The following is a 23264-nucleotide window of genomic DNA, read 5'->3' on the forward strand; positions in this document are numbered from 1 at the left end:
TCATTTACCAAGTAACCCATAAGGCTGCCAGCTTTGTGTGAGACATAGAGCAAGAAAAGGCTCTGTCTGCAGTAGGCTGAGGATGCTGAGACTAGGCCTTCATGACTTCGTAGATCTGTGCCTGACTGAAAGCCATGTAGAGCCTATGGCCAGCCCCAATACGAGAACCATAGTTAGGACCTCTGGGGCTTCAAAACAAATCAGTGCCCTGTAGGTAGGCAAACGTACTCTTGAGAAACAGCTCCTGGCTTGTTATTGGCCCTGGAAGAAATGGAATGTCCAACCACAGTAAAACTAGTAGCCTTGCAATTGGCCTGCCCTTAGTAAATAGGGGATTGTCAACCACCATTAAGGTGTATCCAAGAGCACTTCATAATCACATGAAAGTGATATGTAATGAATAAACTTAGCAGATCCAACAGATTGTAAAAATTGCATGGCTCACCTCCCAGGGTGTCTATTCTTTCCACATTTCTATCTATCTCTTCTTCAATTCATGCCTATATCCTTAAGAGGAATTCCACATGACCAGTTGACTAAAAAGGTAAAAACTAGCATCTGATTAAAAAAAAAAAAAAAAATTTACAGAGACAGGATCTCACTATATTGCCCAGGCTGGTCTTGAACTCCACAGTTCAAGCAATCATCCTGCCTTGGCCTCCCAAAGTGCTACAGTTACAGGTGTAAGCCACCATGCCCTGCCAAGCACCTGATTTTTAGATGGCTTTGCACAATATGGAAGCATCAGATTCAAATGGACTATAAGTCCACATAGAAGTAGTCCAACAGAACAGGGAATACAAGAAATATCTCCCAGTGGGAAGACTTTTCAGGGGATATCTCATGCTCCAATTTGTTTGGAAAGATAAATTCCCTGCAGTGTGAATCCTCCAGGACTCATAAGCAATGGCTAATGGTTTGATCAGACTTGGAGGTACCAAGATTGGCAGACTGGTGACAAGGAGTATTGGAGAGAAGGAAATATGATGAACCTCTCAGAATAAACAGTATGAGAATACTTTGTGTTTCCTGCAGAAAATGAAGTTCACAATATTTGGGTGAATAAAATAAGCTGTCCTATGAGTGTCAGGGAGTCTTTCCTCAACCATCTCTATGTTTGCTCTAAGGGCTCATGAAAAACATGGCCATAGTGACAAAGCTGGACCTTATGCATGGGCTCAACAACATGGACTTCCCATGACCAGGATACTGCCACTGCTGAGCACATAACTTGCCAGTAGCAATGACCACTTGGGATGCCTGGACAAGAGATATATCTCTGAGAAAACAGCCTACCACCATTGAGTAGACTGATCGCATTGGAGTCAGTCCTTCCCCAATAGACACTTAATCTAGATACGGATTTTTCTTCTGTTATGGGCTGAATTGTGTCTCCCCAAAATTTATCTGTTGAAGCCCTAAACCCCGGTACCTTAAGATGTCAGTAAAGTTGGAGATACAGACTTTATTTTTTAATTTTATTTTAATTATTTTATTTTATTTTTTTAGATGGAGTTTCACTCTTGTGGCCCAGGCTGGAGTGCAATGGCGCGATCTCGGCTTACTGCAATCTCTGCCTCCCGGGTTCAAGCAATTCTCCTGCCTCAGCCTCCTGAGTAACTGGGATTACAGGCGCCTGCCACCATGCCCAGCTAATTTTTGTATTTTTAGTAGAGATGGGTCTTCGTCATGTTAGCCAGGCCGGTCTCAAACTCCTGACCTCAGGTGATCTGCCTGCCTCAGCCTCCCAAAGTGCTGAGATTGCAGGCGTAAGCCACTGCACCTGGCCAGACATAGATTTTAAACAGGTCTATATCTCCAAAGTAAGTTAAAACGAGGCCATCAGGGTGGGTCCTAATCCAATCTGACTGGTGGTCTTAGAAGAAGAGGAAACTTGGACATACGGAGACATCAGAGATACACAAGCACAGAGGACAGGCCACGTGAGGACACGGTGAGAAGGCAAGTGTCTGCAAGCCAAGCAGAGGCCTCAGAAGAAACGCACGTGCCAACACTATCGTCTTGGACTTCCAGTCTCCACAGCTGTGAGAAAATAAATGTCCGTTGTTTAAGCCACCCAGTCTGTAGGATTTTATTATGGCAATCTAAGGCAAACTAATACATCTTCCTCTCCCACCATATTTCTGAAAGCCACAGAATTCATGGACTTACTGAATGCCTTATTCAAAATGTTGACATCTCTCACAACATTGCTTGTGACCAGGGAACAAATGTACAGGAAAAGAAGTATGGGGGTGGGCTGATGTGCATAACATGCACTGGTCTTCCCATGTATTCCATCATCCAAAAGCCACTGGCCTGAGAGAATGGAGTGACCCCTTGTCCAGTATGAAGACAGGACCTGATGAGGTTGAAGTGTTGCCCTACAAAATGTAGCATATGTCTTAAGTGAACGACTGCTGTTTCACCCCCTAAAAATAAGAGGTAAAAATGGGAGTATCCGGTGGCTCACACCTGTAATCCTACCACTTTGGGAAGCTGAGGCAGGCAGATCACCTGAGGTCAGGAGTTCAAGACCAGCCTGGCCAACATGGTGAAACCCTGTCTCTACTAAAAATACAAAAATTATCCAGGCATGGTGGCGTGTGCTTGTAATCCCAGCTACCAGGGAGGCTGAGGCAGGAGAATCTCTGGAAACCGGAGGCAGAGGCTGTAGCAAACCGAGATGGTGCTACTGGCACTTCAGCCTGGGCAACAGAGCAAGATTCTGGCTCAAAAAAAAAAAAAAAGAGTATCTTCTCTCATAATGATACCTAATGAACAACTTGCTAAATTTTTGCTTTTTGTGACTTTTGGGCTCTGCTGGTTCAAAGACTTTGAACCCATGGGAGGGACACTTTTACCAGAGGACACAATAATGAGGCCACTGAATTGGAACCTGAGACTCCCGCCCGGACAGTTGAGATTTATCATCCCCTGTTGGACAAAATGACTGATCCAGATTATCCAAGTAGACTACTGTCACACATGTGGGCAGAAAGGACTATTTCTGTAAACCAAGAGATTCTCTGGGGCACCTCTAAAACTGCCATGTCTGGTGATAAAAGTTAATAGAAGGGGCCAGGTAGGGTGGCTCACACCTGTAATCCCAGCACTTTGGGAGGCCAAGGCGGGCAGATCACTTGAGGTCAGGAGTTCGAGACCAGCCTGGCCAACATAGTGAAACCCTGTCTCTACTAAAAATCCAAAAATTAGCCAGGTGTGGTGCTGGATGCCTGTAATCCCAGCTACTCAGGAGGTTGAGGCACAAGAATAACTTGAACCCGGGAGGTGGAGGTTGCAGTAAGCTGGAGGTTGCAGTGAGCTGAGATCACACCACTGCACTCCAGCCTGGGTGACAGAGCAAGACTCAGTCTCAAAAAAAAAAAAAAAAAAAAAGTTAATAGAAGGTAACTTTCAATCCCATAACAGCAGAGCGATTAAGTATTCAGATCCCCCAGGAATGAAGTTTGGGTCATCCCTCTAGATAAAGAATCATGCCCAGCTGGCTCACTTGCTGAGGACAAAGGGAACACGAATGGGTAGAAGAAGGACATTATAAATAACAACTGCAGCCTCGTGACCAGTTGCAGAAAAATAAGTTCTGCAGCATAGACATTGACTATCCACATTTTCTTCTTCGTTTGCTGTGTCATGTATGTATTTATGTCTATTTAATACATTTTACTATTTTATTTCTTTCTGCTTTTCTGCACTATTTTATGTAGTCTGTGTGGGTGGTACTTAATCTTACAACCTAGTCCATAGACTACAGAATACCAATGACATTATGACTGAGATAAACGAGAAATGAATATCACCCAGAAAACCTGAACTTGGATCTGGATTCCGCAGAAAAACAATGAAACTTGGAGTCCTTCCTTTGGGGTAGTGCATTTTCTTTTGTACGAGTGATCATTGTATTCTCTCAGGCTAGCACAGGTTACTGTTACTATTACAGCTGGTAATATAAGCATTAAAATGGGGCACATAAATGTTGACATTATGCAGCAAAGGGGTGGATTGTAGTGACATCTCAAATTTTTGAATACTTCCACATTGTAAGTCCTACCTTTGCAAGATATCATCTGAAAAAAAAAAAACTACATTTCTCAGCCTCCCTTTTTAGTAAGGTACAGACATAAAACTAGCTTCTTTCAATCAGAGGCATCAGCATAAAACTTAGAAAGCAGATGGGAGAATAGTGAGGTGAACAGTGAGACTAGTGGAATCATGCAAGTATGCAGTCTTAGGCAGTTCTGCAGGAGCTGTAACAGAAGTTCAGTGCAGTGAAGGTCCAGTTTGTGTTTTCATAGGAGTTGAGCAGTACATCACAGCATCTGCAGAATTTCCAGATGACAAAATAATGTCATCAGAATTTTGCTATATCCATTTCCATTTCTAGACCTAGCTTTTATCTGCACTGGATTCCTTCTCAAGTAGGTTCTTTCCCTTGTAGTGGCCCCTGGGAGCCCCAAACCCAGTGAAAGAGAGTTTCTCTTTCCAATCATCAAGAAAAAAAAAAGTCCCTGGACTGAATCTCATTCATGCAGTTTGGGTCACATATCCATCACTGAATCGATTGCTGTGGCCAATGAGATTGAATATGCCAGGCCCAGGTAATACGCATCCCCTGAACAGTCGGATCAGGATGAAGTCTGAAAGGGAGACTAGATCCGTTTCAAGTAGTTCATCACCCAAAAGCAACTAGCCTTACAGTATGGAGGAACGACCTGGTGAGGCTGAGGTACTGCCCTACAAAATGTAGCATATGCTTCAAGCTAGTGACCACTTACCAAGGGTAGTCCTCAAGCTAAAATCAGGATGTTACCAAAGAAAAGGAGGAGGAATGATGGGCAGGCAGAAGCAACAGTGGTCCGCTATATGGCAAGTTCCGGCTCCTCCCCTGGGCTCTGGTAGGATGGTGACTAAGAAAGCCTGCAGCTGAGTCCCTGACTCTTCTTGCCTTGTGACCCTAGTGGCACTTTCAGTTTGCTGAACTAAAATTCTGAAGGTCTGGTTTCCAGGTGTGATGTCTGTGAACTGGACAATCTCCCTTAACTTTTTTGAACCTCCTTTGGGCCATTTTTTGCCAAATGAAGAACTAATAAAGCCTGCCTTGTGAAAATTCAACAAGATAAAACTCATAAAAACCACTTTGAAATCTGTAAAGTACTCCACAAATGTAATGGATCATCTTTACTGCTCCAAGGAAACCAGAGATGAACTGAGCCTAGCTCGTCCTGGTAGGAGGGGGAAACTATCCCATGGATAAAGGGCAAATATGGGAAACTGAGGTTGATGGACGGCCATAAGACAAGTGGAGTGAGAACTAGGGCCACTGTCAAATGCTCTTCACCACACAGATAAGACCAATCCACCTCTTTCCGGGCTACTGAGCTCGTCCCCCCGCTTCCCTAGATAACAGTAAAAATATCTGCTGAGCTGTGACCAAAGGCTTAAACTGTAAATATGTTTGACATAGGATTCCTCACTGAGAAAATTTCTTCTAGGAAAATAAATGGTTAGGAAAGCAAAGATTCCTGTGAAAGAAAAGGTATTGCAGCAATTACTGGGATAACAAAAGTTTGAAAGTAGCTGCCCTGCAATAAGAAATTGATTATATAATTACACAAATTATGGTATTATCTCTTCAGTGGCATGCTAAGAGTAAAATGATGATACAGATATTATACAGAGGAAGAGCCAGGATATAATAAATGAAAAGAGCATGGACATTATGATCCCGTTTTTGTCAATCAAACGTATAGATGCATTCATGTGCATAAGGAAAGATTGAAAAGATACATAATAGTTACATCATGCATTCCTTTAACTTCTCTGAGTTAAACTGTGCAGTCCCCAAGATGTGTGGGGTGGTGGGGGGCGGCGGCAGGGAGACAGAGAAAGAGAGAATAATTTAAAGCGTGCAGGAGATCTGACCTGAGGCTCACTGAACACATGAGTGAGATGAGGACACAAGAATGCTGAAATTTCAGTCCCTCTCAGTTCTCATTTGCCTTTCAGAATGTGAGCATCCTCCCATGCTGAGTATGATGCTAATGTTTCAAGATGTGTATTTTTTTATACAACCTGTCCCCTAAATGCAAGCCAACTACGTTTTCTAGGGCTCAACCAATGAAGCAGTGATCAAGTTCAAGCCCAGAGGAAAATGGCTGACTTGTACGGATGGAAAGATGCCGCGTCCTCTCCTAATGCGGCCCCTTCCTGAGAAATTGTCCACTGTGGTTTTCCTCCTGACTTTAGATCCTGACCCCCACCTGTGGCTCCCAAGAAGCTCCTTCCCAGCAAAATGTATACAGTGGTGACCTCTGGGTGAAGCTGTTTCTTTTCTCTTTATGACAAGCTATATCTTCTAATTACCTAAAATGAACATGTATTAGGTAATGTATTTTTAAGGATAGCTAAGACCTCCTGCTCTAGTGGGGACTTAACAGAGTACCCTCTAGAATGTTCCATTTAGTTATCCCAGCTTTGCCAGCACACAAGAGCAGCTTCCTGTGAAGACTGTGCAGAGGCCACTGTCCTTGCTCTGTGGCTGGCAAGGCTGCTCTCTCCTCTTCTCTCAACCCTTATCACAGAGAATCTCCGTGGCTGATAGCATTAGGCCGGGGCCGGGCAGCCCTGGATGGCTGCAGGCCCCAGGGTGCCAGGCAGCTCGGGGCCATCTCCGCCCATCGCTCCCAGGCTCCATCAACCCTTGTTAGTCCTCATTACCAGCCTAAGCCCAGACAGGCTGCCTCCACGCTGGGTCCTTGATTTTTCTATTTGGAGAGGGTTATTCGGGCCAAATCTCCAAATCAAGTTATGCCCCTGACATCTTAGATTTGCAGTGCTCTGACAGCGCCTCCTCCCCTGCAGCCCACCCTCAGTCCCCACAAGCTACAGATGGTCACCGGCAGTGTATAAACCTATCTTGATCCCCCTGCAGAATATAAACTCTCTCTCTTTCTCCATCTTTCTCTCTCTCACACACAAACACAGAGACACAGACACACATAAACACACACAAATCCTCATATACACACAAACAATTCCCCACAGCCCCACAAATGCACTCTATCACCCATACTCACTCAAATAAGCATCCATGAACACCCACACCCTGGGGTCCTCAGAAGTCACGAGAGACCCAGATCACTTACAGTTTTGAGGTTTCCAGCATGTTCAAGCATGACAAATTGCTACAACTGCGTTTCAAAATTTGTAGCTCTTTTAAATGTTTACATTTAACAAATTGCCATTGTGTGTTTTAAATGCGAGATAATTGTGTTATCCACAAAATAATTAAAGGATTTATGAACAATTAATTCTTACGACACGGCAAGCAGCAGCAGGCTTCAGGAATGCATTGTGCTTAGGGCTGGATGATGAATGTCCTCCCCTCGCCATCTTGTCAGCTTATCTCTCGGACTGCATATGTAACCTCATTTGGGGACAATATCAAGAGCCCACATCTGAAGCCTTCTGTGAGTGTGAGGCCCAGCCAGTGGCTCCTGTCAACCCCTGAATGCACACTCACCATGCATGCTCACCAACAAGGCCCTGAGCCCCCACACACTACCACCACATACCCACCCTACCTGCAGGGGGAAAGCCAGAGTCCTGGGACTCACTGGTAACCTCGGTCATCCCTTGACAGTCATTGGACTGTCTCAGAGCTGGGAGGGACCCTCTGTGCCATCTGATCCAGCCCCTTTCAAGGCAGAGGCTTCTCCTACAATGCCCCCGCGATGGTTGACTACCTGGCCCAGGCTCAAGCCCTTTCAGATCCTTCCTGACTCAGCAGCGTGGACTGGTCCTAATAGGAAGGAATGTGAAGTCGGCCATCCTAGAACTTCCACTCATTAGCATCCTCCTCCTCTTCTATAGAGTAACCCTAGGATTCAGGAAAAGTGCCATTCAGCCTGCTCTTCTCTGGGACAAAGGGCTTCTGTTCTGTCCACCTGTATCTGGAAAAGTATTGCCTATGTATGCGCATGCGCACACACACACATGCACATGATTACTAGCTCACATACACATATACACTCACATGCTCATACCCATACATGTACACACACACTTTAAAAGACTGCCTTTTAGGGCAAGACCCTGACCTTGAGAGGCAAACCACAGTCTGAAGCCCTCTTTCATTCCCTATTAGTGGTGGCTTGAAAAAGTCATCTGTCTTCTGTAAGCCTCAGTTTTCCCTGTATTTAAAGTGGATCCAAAAGACATCTGCCTCATAAGTCACTGGTAGGATCTACTTGAGATCTTTGTAAGAGCACCCAGCAAACCACCCGGCACATAGTTTCTTTCCTATCTTCCTGTGCTTTTGGGAAATCCTTGCACTGACCACGCCCGGTCCACTCCCACCATCATGACCACCAACTCAAACATCCAAGCAGAACATGAGGGCTCTATCATCCTAAGTCGGACTAGATGCTAGAAAACACATTGCCACATTGGGCAAAGTGGGGTCCTGGATCCTGCCCACCTCACCTGCTTTCCATTTACCTCCACTTCTTCCTTATGGCCTACTTTCATGTCTCACTGAAACCCCTGCAGCTCTCAGCCCTCTGCTGCCTCCCTAGGCTTCACTTTTGCTATCTCTCATTGGAATATCTTCCCTGTCATCTCCCAATTCCTCCCACCACCAGATCAGGGAAAGCCTCCTGGAGGAGGTGAGTCCAGGACTCAGTCTGGAAGAATGAGCTGCATCACTAAATATCTGCCTAACTCCTATTCGTCCCTCCAAACTAGCGCCTGACCCCTCCCCCAGAAAACCTTCCCTGATCACCTCACCTCCAGCTAGTTTAGACCATGCATCAATTAGCACTTTTGTTTTCTGATTGCAGTGAGTGTTTTTGTTTGGGGGTTGAGATACGTATCAGAAAATGAGTGGAACACTCAAACTAGATAGTTGAGAAGAGTTTAACAAAGTGATTATTTTCAAAGGCAGGGTTTAGGGAACCCAAAAAGAGACCGCATCATACATAGGACTAGAAACAGAGGGCAACCTTAACCACCCATAGGCCTAACTGGGACAATGGGAGGAGCTGCTAGCAGAACCAGAAGATAATGAGATGAAACGGCAGGGCTGGTGGTGGTGAATGTCAGTCAATGTCAGAATGATGTTAGGATCATAATGTTTGTTCAATGTTAACATTTTAATTAAAACTTTTAGTTGATTTTTCCACATTTGTACATATTTTGTATTTGAAAGGTATTAAGGTTTTAGTTTCACTGATTATTTTAAAATGAATTTTAAATACTTCATTTTTAAAAACCAGTATTGCCAGGCGTGGTGGCTCATGCCTGTAATCCCAGCACTTTGGGAGGCCGAGGCGGGTGCATCATGAGGTCATGAGTTCGAGACCAGCCTGACCAACATGGTGAAACCCCATCTCTACTAAAAATACAAAAATTAGCCGGGCATGGTAGTGTGCGCCTGTAATCCCACCTACTCAGGAGGCTGAGGCAGGAGAATTGCTTGAACCCAGGAGGCAGAGGTTGCAGTGAGCCGAGATCACACCACTGCACTCCAGCCTGGGCAACAGAGTGAGACTCCATCTCAAAAAACCAAAACAAAACAAAACAATAAAAACAGGATTAATGCTCGCGTTTCAGCAACATATGAATAAATATTCCAACATAGTATTATCATTCTGTTCTGATGTTGAAACTCAGTACTCTTTTGGTTGTAAGGGATAGGAAACCCAGCCCCAAACTGGCTTGAGCAAAAAGGGAATCTGTTACTTCACATGTATGAAGATTCCAGTGCGTCGGCTAGCCTCAGGCCTAGCTCGGCGCAAGGGCAAGAACAATATCACCAGGACCTGGGTTGCTCAGTCTTTCAGTCAGACTCAGTTCTCCTCCATGGGTCCCCTTTATGCTTGGATAGGCCATCCCTCAGGGTCACCCAGAGACTGCAGCAGCTCCAGACCTCACGCCCGTTCAACCTCACATCGAGCTGGGAGGAGCTGCTTTCCCAGAAATCCGCAGGAGTCCTCCTGCCTCCCATCGGCTCCAGTGGGCTGTTGTGGCCATCGCTACAGCAACCCCTGAGTCCCGCATCATAAGCCACATCACTGCAGAGCCTGGGGTAAGCTCAGCTTTCTGTGAAACACAGATTGAGGTGGGAAAGGGGTAGTTTCCCCAAAGCATAAGAAACTACCCCAAGAAGAGAGAGCTGATGCTGTGTGACGAAACAACACGTACTCACCTCAGATGCGCCCCTCTGTGCTTCCATAGAATTCCAGACTTCTCTCTTAAATGACTCCCTTCACGCTATTAAAAAAAAAAAAAAAAAATCTGGTTGGGGGCGGTGGCTTACACCTGTAATCCCAGCATTTTGGGAGGCCGAGGCGAGCGGATCACTTAGGGTCAGGAGTTCAAGACCAGGCTGGCCAACATGGTGAAACCCCATCTCTACTAAAAATACAAAAACTATCTGGGTGTAGTGGTGCACGCCTGTAATCCCAGCTACTCAGGAGGCTGAGGCAGGAGAATCGCTTGAGCCCGGGAAGCAGAGGTTGCAGTGAGCTGAGATCATGCCACTGCACTCTAGCCTGGGTGACAGAATGAGAGTCTGTCTCAAAAAAAAAAGAAAAAAAAAGTTCTCAGGCTAAACTCCTAGAGGACAGGGACTATCAGGTATTCCCAGTCCCAGGAAACGCCTGGCGTTCCATAGTTGATCCATAACTGTTTGTAGAGTGAACGTCTGATTGGCAGTTCCAGATGACGGTGGCTTGCCTGGGGACCCTCTATATGACAGGCTGATGGGACAAAGCATTGTAGATACCCTCTGGGTTCTGAATGCAGACCTTAGTGTGTCTAGGGTTGCCTGGAGAGCTTAAAACATAGATTTTAAAACATAGATATCCTGGCCCCACCCCCAGAGATTCTGATTCAAAAGGCCTGGGATGGGGCCTGAGACTCTGCATTTCCAGCAAGCTCCTAACCACTGCTGATGTTACAGGCTCTGGATCACGCTTTGTGTAGCAGTGCTTGAGAGAACCCACAAAGGAAGCCCAGAGATTCGGGGAAGGGCCTTTTGCTGGCCAAGACTCGGGCTACCCTGCATGATCAAACAACCCTATTCAAAACCATGCTCTCGTGACTGCTCTATTAACCGAGCATGTTCAAACAGCCTTGCTGGATGGGGCTCGTAATGAAAGAAGTAGACTTTTCAGAACTATCTAGTAAAAGATTTATTCAATTAAAGTGATTCCATTTTTAAAGATATTTGTCCTTTTGTGAAGGCAAAGCCATGCTTTTCTAATTAAAGGCTAATTGTGGGCTAATATGCAGATCTCACGGCTTTCAGCACAGTGAAGCAGAGGGAGAGGGAGAGTCTGATGGCTGTGCTGGAAATCTCAAGAGTGAAGAAAAGATGCGCACTTCGTCCCCACCCTTCAGAGGGCCTGCAGGATGAAGCTTACACCTAGTGTCTTCATTCATTCAACAAGCATCTTAAGCACTTTAAAAGAGGGGTATAAAAACACACATGTCAACCTGATCATGTCATTTCCCTGCCTAAGACCCTTCAAAGTCTCCTGCTTGCATAGGATGAAGAACACAATCTTTAATTAACATGGCGCATAAGTCCTGACAGGCCCCCTCTTCACCTCTTCACCCTCATCTCATATGACCTGCTCCCTGACTTGGAGGCCAGCCACACTGGACTTGTCCCTGTCAGTTCCTCTGATGCACCTAGTCTGACACAGACTGAACTGTGCCCGCCCCCTGCCAAATTCCTAACTGTCAATATGACTGTATCTGGAGAAACAGTCTTTAGGAAGTGACTAAGGTTAAATGAAGGGCCTTAAGCCAATAGGATTGGTGCCCTTAGAAGAAGAGAAAAAGGAACCAGGGGTACCCACTTAAGAGAAAACACCACATGAGGACACAGTGAGAAGGTGGCCGTCTGCAAGCCCAGGAGAGAGGGCTTCACAAGAAAGCAACGCTAGCATTTCAGCACTGCATGAATAAATGCTCAGAGTGTTACCATTTTGTTCTGATACTGAAAATTAGTACTCTTTTGCTTGTAAGCGATAGGAAACCCAGCCCAAAACTGGCTTAGGATGCCATCCTATGGCACCTCGATCTTGGACTCCCAGCCTCAAGAGCTGTGAAAAATCAAGTTCTGTTGCTTAAGCCACCTTGGCTGTGGTATTTGGTTATGCCAGCCCTTACAAAGCCCTCACACATGCTGTTCCCTCCTCCTGAAAGACCCTGCTACCCTGCTGCGCTCAGCCAGATTAATTCCTCTACTCAACCTTCAGACCTCAGCTGAAATGTCACCTCCTCACAGAGACCTTCTCTGATCACTCCCTACTCAGTCTGTTCATCTCCTTTACAGAACCCACCAATTAAACAGATTTTAGATTCCAGAAACATACTCAAATACAAATGAAAAATAAAGCTCATGATCAACACAACCTTCCAAATCAGTAGAACAAAGGATGCAGGATTCAGTAAATGATGTTGGGATAAACTGAGTCTCTAGTTAGGAAAAAAAGAAAAGTTTCATCACAACCTTATTCTTTACCCAAAAATAAATTCCTGATGGAAGCAAGGTTAATGAACCTTGGAAGTTCAGGAACTGAAGGAAGGTTTTACATTCTTGGAGTTGAAATAGGAAACCACACACCCACCCCCCACCGCCTTCTTTTCTTTTCTTTTCTTTTTTTAGATAAGGTCTCACTCTGTCACCCAGGCTGGAGTACAGTGGCACGATCTTGGCTCACTGTAGCCTCAACTGTCTATGCTCAAGTGATTCTCCCACCTCAGCCTCCTGAGTAGCTGGGACCACAGGCATGCGCCTCCATGCCCGGCTAATTTTTCTTTTTTTTTTTTTTTTTTGTAGAGACAAGGTCTCACTGTGTTGCCCAGGCTGATCTTGAAACTCTTGGACTCAAGCGATCCTCCCATGTAAGCCTCCCAAAGTGCTGGGATTACAGGCATGAGCCACTGAGCCCAGCCAGAAAGGCCTTTTAAAAAATACAATACAAACCCCGAAACTCTAAATAGAAAAGATTGATTACACTACTAACTTCACACACAAAAAAATGATAATTATAAGAACAGTAACAAATTAAGGGAAATATTTGCAACATATATTAAAGACAAAAGGCTAATTTCTATTATATATAAAGAGTGTCTACAAATCAATAAGATCAAGAGTCCAGTAGGAAAATGTGGATAAGAAAAAATAGTTAACGGTAACTAAGATAAAAATGAATTTGTAAACACATAAAAAGATTTACAAATTAAAATGAGATACCACTCATTTTTACCTATTATGTTAGCCAAGTTGACAAAGCTTAATAACAGATTGTTAGCAAGAATGTGAAGGAACTGACACTCTCACTCATATGCACTCTCAATGCATGTGACCTTTATGGAGACAATAAAACATAATATTTAAAACGTGCAGAGTCTTTAATCTAGAAATTGCAATTCCAGAAAATTATCCTATGGATAGGCTTACACATCCATGAAATGATATAGGTATAAGAATATTCATTGTGGCATCATTAAAAATCTAAAAGACTGGAAACAAACTATCCTTCAATATCAGGCTGGTTAAATATATTGTGATACAGTCCATACAACTGAATATCATACAGCCTTTAAAATGAATGAGGCAGTTCCCCTGAACTGATAAGAGTGTGCTCTAAGATATATTGTTATGTGGAAAGGCAAGTTATTGAAGAGGGTGTATATCATGCTAGAACATGTTTAAAAATTTAAAAATATGCGTGCATATACTTATATGTGCATTGATTAACTTTGGAAAGGAACGTAAGGGACTGGTAACCAAGGCCGCCTTCCAGGAAGGGAGCTGCAAGGGGAGGCAGACTTCTTTTTCACTGCATAATCCTCTGTAACTTTTGAATTTTGTATACTATGTATCAAAATGAATTTCTGATTAAGAACAAATGAATTAAAAGCCATTTCACAGGAGGAAAATACCAAAAGGGGAAAAAAGCAAAAACAAAATGTTACTAATGATTGTGCGGTGGTTCTAGGAACGCCTTTACTTTTTCTTTGTATTTTTCTATATTTAACTCTATTTCTTTAGTGAACATGTACTGATTTCAAACAGGGAAAAGAATCATTTTTTAAAAGCATTGTCGGAGTCACTAATCAGCATCTTTCCTGTTGAGCCGCATGTGTTCCCAGCTGGAGATGGCATGAAATCCCCCGACCACATCTGTTAATCCTGAGCCATCCCTGTAAAGACCCTCCCAGCCCCTGCATGTGGCTTTAGGGAATCAAGTCATCGCAGCTGCTTCATTGGTCCTACTCCAAGCGTGCTGGAGGCGGGACCTGTGCCTGAATGACAGCAGAGCTCCAACTCCAAGAGGAAGGGAAGAAGCACAGCGACCCCTGCAAACTTGGAAAAACCACACACACACACATACACACACACACCAGTTAACATTTGAGCAGCACTCTAGAGTTTGCCAGGAGCATCTTATACATTTTATTTGACTCTCACAACTGCCATGAGATGTAGCTCTGAGGATTCTCCCCCTTTTGAAAGCTAATGAAACTGATGTGCTGAGAGGGAAAGTGACTCATCCAAGCCTCCACAGCTACATGTTCTTGGGTCAGGAGTTCCATACAGATATTCTAGCTCCAAATGTTCAGCTCTCTCTTCTTCATTAAGTTGTTGTTGTGGACACTAAATAAGCTCACCAGAACTGAGTGTCTCTTTTTTCCTGGGCACACAACTAGATAATATTTCCCTCCCCCTCTTGCAATTCAGTGTGGTCATTCAATTAGTCATGGTTTTTTTGTTTGTTGGTTTTGTTTTGTTTTTGCTTTTTTTTTTTTTTTGAGACGGAGGCTTGCTCTGTTGCCCAGGCTGGAGTGCAGTGGTGCGATCTTGGCTCACTGCAAGCTCCGCCTCCCGGGTTCACGCCATTCTCCTGCCTCAACCTCCCAAGTAGTCAGGACTAAAGGCGCCCACCACCATGCCCGGCTAATTTTTTGTATTTTTAGTAGAGATGGGGTTTTACCATGTTAGCCAGGATGGTCTTGATCTCCTGACCTCATGATCCACCCGCCTCGGCCTCCCAAAGCGCTGGGATTACAGGCGTAGCAACCGCACCCAGCCGGAATTAGTCATGATTTTTTAGTATGATGTTCTGACATCCAAGACCTGGGGAAACTGCCCCTCCCAGAGGGGCATTTTTCTAGAGATAGTGACCCTCCCAAGAGTACACCTTTCAAATGCAAATTACCCAATCCAAAGCCCACACCCACAACACCTGCCCTCATACTGTGGGACACTATTTCCCTGCCCTACTTACCCCACGGTCAGCCATCAGACAACTAGGGGCAGCCCCTACCCCCCTGAGTCTCAAACTAACCAATTCTAAACCTGCTTACCCTGCCTTCCCCAGACAACCTCAGTGAAGGTTTTCCCACAGTTCCCCTCACTCCCTCTGCCTCCTCCCACATGTGGCCCTGCGTGGCATGGCATGCCCCCTTCTTATCGGGAACTGTCAGTAACAGATTCTCTTTTCAGTGGTAATTGCCTCCTGATCTGTTGGCCTCACTGTACATGAGCAATCATAAAACTTACATTTTAAAATAGTTATGAGGCTAAATTTCTAGCCAATGGAAGGTGAGCAGAATTTCAAGATGTCACCTCCAGGGCTGGCCCATGAAAGCCTCCCATGCAGGTTTCTCTCTCTCTCTCTCTCTCATACACACACACACATGTGTGCATGCACGCACACACACACACGCGTGCACACACAACTGGCTGGATGTACAGCATCCAGCGAAACGTTTGCAGGTCCTAGGGATGATGGAACTACAAAGGGAAAGGAACCTGAGTGCCCGAATTACCACATGGAAACCACCTGCCAAACACCCAAATCACACTCATACCTGAACAGAAAGTAAACTTCTATTGTTTTAAGATACTGCAATCTTGAGTTTCTCTGCTACACCAATGGCACTACCCTAATTCAGTTGCCAAAACATGCCTTTGGTGACTTCCCCCTCTTCCCATAGCCGTCTTTGTCTCTCAGACTCCTTTTCTTCATTCTCCATTTCCCCAAGGCCTTGGGGCTCTACAGTTCCCCTAGATTGTTGAAGGCCCTCTAGAAGAGCATCCTATTCTATCAAGTATATTCCTCCAAATTCAAGGAATTCCACAAATGTCTCCGAAGTGCCTACCTTGTTGCAGGGCACTGAACAGGATATGAGATAAAAGTACCAGGCCTGTGGGTGGGCTGGGTACCAGCTACTGGAGGTGAGGAGCTAGGCTGGCTCCAGGGACACAGGGATGAATCAGAGTATTTGCCACTTGTATTACAGACTCTCCCCATTGCTAGGTATGCAGATTTCAACATCAAAGAAAAGAAGGGGAAGGAGGAGAGACAGAATGAGATTGCAGTTAACTGAGACTCAAAGAACCAGGACAAGACCGATTAGGGGCCCCAAGGGGAACCAGGGAGTATCTTGAGAACCTGGGGTCAAAGGGGAGGCATAGGGACTCAAAAAGCATAGGTAAGAATGCTGAAGACAGGGAGCACTCATGTTCCATAGGGTTTTGAAGAAGACCCTAGAGCTATTAGCCTTCTGTTTCTGAAACTAAGCCTCCACTGTAAACACCCCAGAAACACCCACCAGTGGCTCACCTCTTCCCAGTGTCCCTCATCAGGTGAGAGAGCATTTGTGTCTACAGCTCTGGGCCTGGGCCCTGGGCTCACTGGACTGCTGAATGCACCTCCATCACAGTCACGCAGCCCCAAGGGGCACACGTACACATTCAGCAAATGTGCAGGGCTTGCTGCAAGGACCTGGGGAGGCAGCATGTGTGAGACACTGCCTTAGTCTCACACTTAGTCTCATCACTTGGCTGCAAGAAACAGGGACCCCCCCCACACACACACCTCTTCAAATTAGCTCAACTAATAAAGAGTTTTATTGAAGGGCTACCAGAAAAACTTGAGAAGATAGCACGAAGTGAAAGTAATTCTCACAGCAGCTGGAAAGTCATCTGTGCTTCCCTCTCCCTCCCTCCCACCTCTTTCTGGGAAGCGCCATCATGTTTCCAGTTCTCTCTGTAGAAGGGCATCATTTAGGCACTGTCATTCTGGTTCATCCATAACTCAGGCTTTCCATGGCTTCCTTGAGCCAGGCTCACTTGGCCTCAACTCCACAGGGCGCCATAGCGCAGCCTCCCAGCTCACCAACTCATTCTCTCTCATAGTCTTAATTTCAAATTCTTAAAAGAATGGATCTGATTAAGGAACTTATCAAACCAGATCATATGTCCACTCCCGGTCTCATCAGCATGGAAGAGAGAGCTGCCCTTCCAGCTGCTGGGAGCCCTGTCAGATGAATGAGCAGAGTGTGTAGGCAGAGATACAAACTCCCTCACAGAGCCACTGCAGACCAGCTCTGGCTCTCTGAAACCTCATGGTCCAAGCTCTGGGAGAGAGTGTCTTCCAGCAAACTCCAACAGGGAATGAAAATGAGACATCAATCCTATTTTCCAGGGAGGAACCATGAATCCAAGGGAGAATGACCTATGGCAGTTCAGGAATTCAACTGGGTCACCATGGGAGCAATTGTCCTGACTTCACACAGATCCATTCCATCCTGTGTCTCCCACTGACCCAGACCATATACCAGCATCCTTGCTCCCTAGGCACTTATACGCCAACATACACCATGCTGGTCTAAGAGGATCTGACGTATTGCAATGCAAAAGTACAGAATGTAAACAAACCTTGTCCCATGGTGGCAAAAGAAACGCAGAGACCTGGTTGCTTATCCTGATCCTGAAACTAGCTTGCCAAGTGAAGGCGGACAAGCCACTTCCTCCTCCTTCACTAGATGACCTCGATTGTCTACCCTTCCAGCTCTGACCTTCCTTGGCTGAGGGACATCTCAGGCCAGGCTAGTGGCGTAGTATGTGAAAAGGAAGATGGTTCATGCTTTTTTCTGCTTAGTTAGAAAAGATTCTCTGGATGAGGCCAGCTCCCAGAATTGCTTAAAAGAGGGAAGGGAGAGGGCAGTAGACTACAATGGAAAGAGTTTTCAGGCCTGGTGTCACTTGGGAGAAAGGGCTGGGTCATTGTCGTAAGACAGGTACATCTGACTGGGCAGAAGATTGGTTTCCTGTTGAAAGATGTTGGTCCTCATGGTCGTCAGCAGGTGTGAGTATGCATATAGAGGAGGTGGAGCAGTGTGGGGGCAGCCAGAAGGTAAAATACTTGCTTTCTGTGGTCTTCTCTACAAGGTCTCCAAGGAGCCTCTTGGGGGATTCTTCAGGGCATCCTGGTGTGAGTTATAAGCATTTCTGTCATAAGGCACAGAAACCCCACCCAAATTATCATAGTCAAATGATAATTCAGTGCCACATGTAGCTGAAAAGTTCAGAGGTAGGTCTGGCTTCAGGCACGGCTGGATACAGGTGCTCAAAGAGAATCACCAAAACCTGGTTCTTTATCTCTAAGGCCCATTTTCTCTGGATAGCATTCATTCTCAGAAAGACTCTCCTGGTATAACCACAAGATGACTGCAGCAGCTCCACCACATACCTCCAGGTTTAAGTCCTATGAGGAAGTGTGAGTCAGCTTTCCTAGCAATCCAACAAACAAAAAACCCAGAACTGAATTTCACTGGCTCTGACTGGTCTCCCTTGAATTATGTGCTAGTTCCTGAACCAATCACTGTCAGCAGGGGAATGGAACGCTCTGGTTTTATAAGTCTGAGCCTTACTGTATAACCCATGGGCCAGGGGTGGATCCTGCTCAACCACATGGGCTGAGAGAGAGAGAGAGGTGGATTCTCAGATGCTATTACCAGGAAAATCAGGAATGGATGTTTGGAAAGCAAATTACCCATGATCACTATAGCAGGTTATCCTAAACTGGGACTATTGCTAACAGTACATTTTCATTGCAGATGTAAATTCAGGTGGAAAAGACCTCCATTTCAGCTATATACTGACCTATCTTATCCTCCTAGCACGGGAGGATTTTTTTTTTTTAAGTTCTGGGATACATGTGCAGAATGTGCAGGTTCGTTACATAGGTAAATGTGTGCTATGGTGGTTTGCTGCCCCTATCAACCCATCACCTAGGTATTAAGCCCAACATGCATTAGCTATTTTTCCTGATCCCCTCTCTCCTCCGCCATCCCTCGGCAGGCCCCAATGTGTGCTGTTCCCCTCCCTATGTCCGTGTGTTCTCACTGTTCATCATTCTACCCCATGAAATGCTAATACAGGGCCTGTCTGGTACACAGTAAGTGCTTAGTACCTGCTTCTTGAATTGAATATCTGCAATGGAAAAAATCACAATGAGCACTGCATGCAGCATCTTATATAATTTGCCAAGCACTTTTGTATCCATTTTCTAATTTCATCCTCCCAAAGCCCTATCAGAAAGGCATTATTAGCCTTATTTTACAGGTATGAAGATGGAAGATCTGTCAACTGGCAAGTGATTTGTCCAGCTGGTGAGTGTTGGAGCAGGGTCTCAAACCCAGGACTTTTCAACCTAAAGTATGGGTTCTTTCCTCTCTACTGTACAACCAACCAGTCAAGAAAGGAGAGGACACCAGCACCAGGGTTTGGGTCCCTGCTACCCTAGCCCAGAGAGATTCAGCCACAATAAACTACTTCCCATCCACTAAGATGGCCAACGGGGTCTCTTTTCATATGGATCTGGAGATAGTCCTGTTCCCATATCATGTGTCCTGGGGACACAGAGCCTTAGGGGCAGGAATAAATGCTGAGATGAGCACTGTGGTGCCAGGCAACCTGATTGATCCTCTGCCAGAGCCCCCAGCCCCTGACACCCTCCAGTCCTCTACTAAGGCTGGGGCCAGGGCTGAGCTGAGTTCTGAACATCATTTATTGACACATAAAATCCAAAGGTTTGTTTCTCCAAGGTTCCGCTGAGCCTGCGTTTTTTAAATAACTACTCCAACCACTGAAAACATGCCTGTCCTTTCGGTTACTGCCTTTGAAAGACTTGATATATTTTGGAGCATTTGTATACTTAATATTTTTAAATTGAATTTAGAATTTTTACAGCATTGCTATTAAATATGTGTCACCTATTTTGAACTGTATATAAAAGTGTTTATAAGAGCTGTGTGCATTTCCCAATATTTATTTAATCCTCTAAATTAACCTTTGAATGTCTTGCAAAGTGCCTTGTTAAGCATGTCACTTTTTTCTCTTAACACAGTGCATAAAAATATTCATAAAATTGCATTGTTTTTGAGCATTAATCCACTTATCAAAAATAGGTATGTGGTTGTGTTCATTTATTTAATTAATTGAGGACTTTAAATTTTCAAAAAGGGTAAAAATGGCCAACCAAATGTAAGATATCTGAGAAGCCACAAAGGAACTGTTTATCCAACCTTAGAGAAACAATCAAACTCTAACGCTGACATGAAACAGACACACTAAACACGGACAGAGGCTGAAGGGTGAAGAAAAAAGACTAGGAGTTGGAGTAAAGAAAATGCTCCAACTAACTGGACAAAGAGAAGTTCCAGATATGCAGCACCAATGAGCTATAATGAGCATGATCTGGCCCAATGCAGGAAATATGTAACCAATACAATCATCACAGTGAACTGGAATACTATTCACCTCTCACTCCCCACGTTGCCCTCCGTACTCACAGGAACAAGTTCTTGTTTTTTTAGTGATCAGCTACAAGCCCCAGGGGAAATCTTTTGACAGAACTTCAAATCCTAGAGAATGATATGCTGTGTCAAGAGTTTGATTATTGGGCTCATTACAGGTTTTATTTGAGAAGAATAAGATTAACTGTTCACAACAAAATGGATGAGAAAATACAATTTTATTAATAGCAGGTAAGATTGTTGAAATGAAGTGTGTTGCACTATGTATACCTCATTTCCCATCAGGTCCTGCTGATTTGCTGCCTTTTAGGTACTTTTTCGAGCTGTTTAGTACCTGTTGGGTTATGTGACATCATGATTGACGCCTCAGGCTCTCACTAGACTTGGAGAAAGGGCAGCTTGGCATAACACCCAGAGCACTGGGGTTATGTACTACATTGACCTTGGTAATTTGGACTCCTGGAATGATTAGTTTCTTTAAGTTCATGTACACACACACACACACACACACCTGGCAACCTCAGGATTCTTTCTCTTCTGTCCACCAGGAGATGCCATTCTCTTTGCACTCAAGGTAAGACTTGCTAAGAGCCAAAGACTGGACTTAAGTAGTTAGAGGGCTGTCAACTATGAGCACCAATGGCCTTATCAAGCAGCTTGTTTGTTTGATTGTTTGGTTGTTTGTAGAGATGGAGTCTCACTATGTTGCCCAGACTGCCTTGAACTCCTGGGCTCAAGCAATCCGCCTGCCTCAGCCTTCCGAGTAGCTGGGACTCGCACCCGACTTATCCAGCAGATTCTTAACATTTTCCCCTATCACAACACTTGTGAAAGATGTGAAAAACTCAAGCATGGCATACTCTCTTCATACAGGCAGATCTTAACAAAAACTTCTAATTTTCCAAGGAAGAAAAATATTACAATAATTATCAATAATACTAAGGGCCACAAACTTATGGCCAATGGGCCAAAAGCAGCCTATCCCACAGAAGCATTTCCTTTGGTCTGCACAATATTTCTTAAATATTTGAGTTCTTTTGCTATCTTGAAAATGGGATGGTTTTACACTAAAAGAACAATGATCTGGGCTTCTAGTTAGTATACACAAGGTCATGAAAGACAGTTACTCCCACCACAACACTGAGAAAACATCAGATAAACTGTAAAATCATGTTTTGTAAACCCACCAGAGAGCTGAGGATGCAGAGAGATCTAAATAAACTAAATCTTAGAGAAAGAGAACACTTTCATAATGGAACAGAGACCTATGGCTGCTTTTATTCTTGGGGATATGGGCAGACAGAGACACACACCTGCAAGAGACTGGGGTGCTCTGCTGAATTAAAGAGAGCTGAGAATGACAGACTGGAGTTTGATTGAGCCCTCAAAGTAGATGGTGCTCACTAGCCACCGGTTCTCCCCCATGGGACTTCAATTGAGTATGCAGTAACTTATGGACCTGGGCTGGAAACCAGAGCAAGAGTTCTCCCACAGAATGGAAATCTGGGGGCAGGCAGGAAGTCAAAGAGGGAGAGAGAGGGGTCGTATAATCAGTTTAGATCCCAAGGGTGAGACCTGATCCCATCCACAAGACATTTTTGAAACCAATGAAACCACTGAATGAAACCATTGTTTTTGCTGCTAAAAGAAGAAAAGACATCACTTTTCTGGGGGTAAATATTACCTACTTCAGCTTCTACCCTGCTTTTGTATACAATGTCTAGCTTGTGATCCAAAGTTCTAATAAATGCAAAGAATTACAACTGTAATCAAGAGAAAAATAGTCAATAGAAGCATACCTACAGATGACCCAGATAATGAAATTAACAGGCAAGAAATTTAAAGGAGCAGTTACAAATATTTTAAGTTACTGGGAAGTATGAATATAATGAGTAAAAAGATAATATCATCAGAGAAGCAGAAACTTTAAAGAAGAATCAAATGGAAATTTCAGACCTAAAAAGGTAAATATCTGAAATGAAGAAGTAACTTAATAATGAGCTGGACAAAGCAAGGATCAGTAAGCTCAAAACCAGACCAATTAAAAAAACAGCAAAACTGAAGCACAAAGAGAAAAAAAAAAATTTCTTAAAAACCCAGAACATGCCATCAGAGTACTGTGGGGAAAAAAATCAAATGGTATAATATAAACACAACTGAAGTCCAAAAAGAAGAGAAAGATAATTGAAGCAAGATAAATATTTAAAAGGATAATGACCCAGAATTTTCTAAATTTTATGAAACATATCAACCCACAGATTCAAGAAGCTCAGTGAATCTCAAGTCAGATAATACATCTAAGCATATTTTAGCTAAACCACTAAAAACCAAAGATGATGAAAAAAAATCTTCAAAGCAGAGGAAAAAGAAACATTAAATCTAGAGGAATAACCATGAGATTTACAGATTTATAGCAAACCTCTCAACAGAATCAATGGAATTCAGAATATAATAGAGTTATATTGTTGAGATCCTAAAAGGGAAAAAACTGTCACTCTATAATTCTATATAGTGTGAAAACATAATTCAAAAATAAAGCAAAATAAAGACATTTTCAGAAAAACAAAAGAAGAGAATAATCATCACCAGTAGACTAAACTAAAAGAAATACTGAA

At 44.1% G+C, this 23264-nt stretch overlaps 1 long non-coding RNA gene across 1 annotated transcript; it reads left to right on the top strand.

The window, feature by feature from the left end:
* The first annotated feature begins 17685 nt into the window (after window positions 1–17685).
* Window positions 17686–19680, top strand: LOC129526941 (uncharacterized). Its single transcript, XR_008671756.2, has 2 exons — window positions 17686–18197; window positions 19457–19680. It is a non-coding gene; the product is annotated as an uncharacterized lncRNA (long non-coding RNA).
* Window positions 19681–23264: the final 3584 nt, after the last annotated feature.

This window comes from Gorilla gorilla, chromosome 16 (assembly GCF_029281585.2).
Source record: "Gorilla gorilla gorilla isolate KB3781 chromosome 16, NHGRI_mGorGor1-v2.1_pri, whole genome shotgun sequence".
Lineage (NCBI taxonomy): Eukaryota > Metazoa > Chordata > Mammalia > Primates > Hominidae > Gorilla > Gorilla gorilla.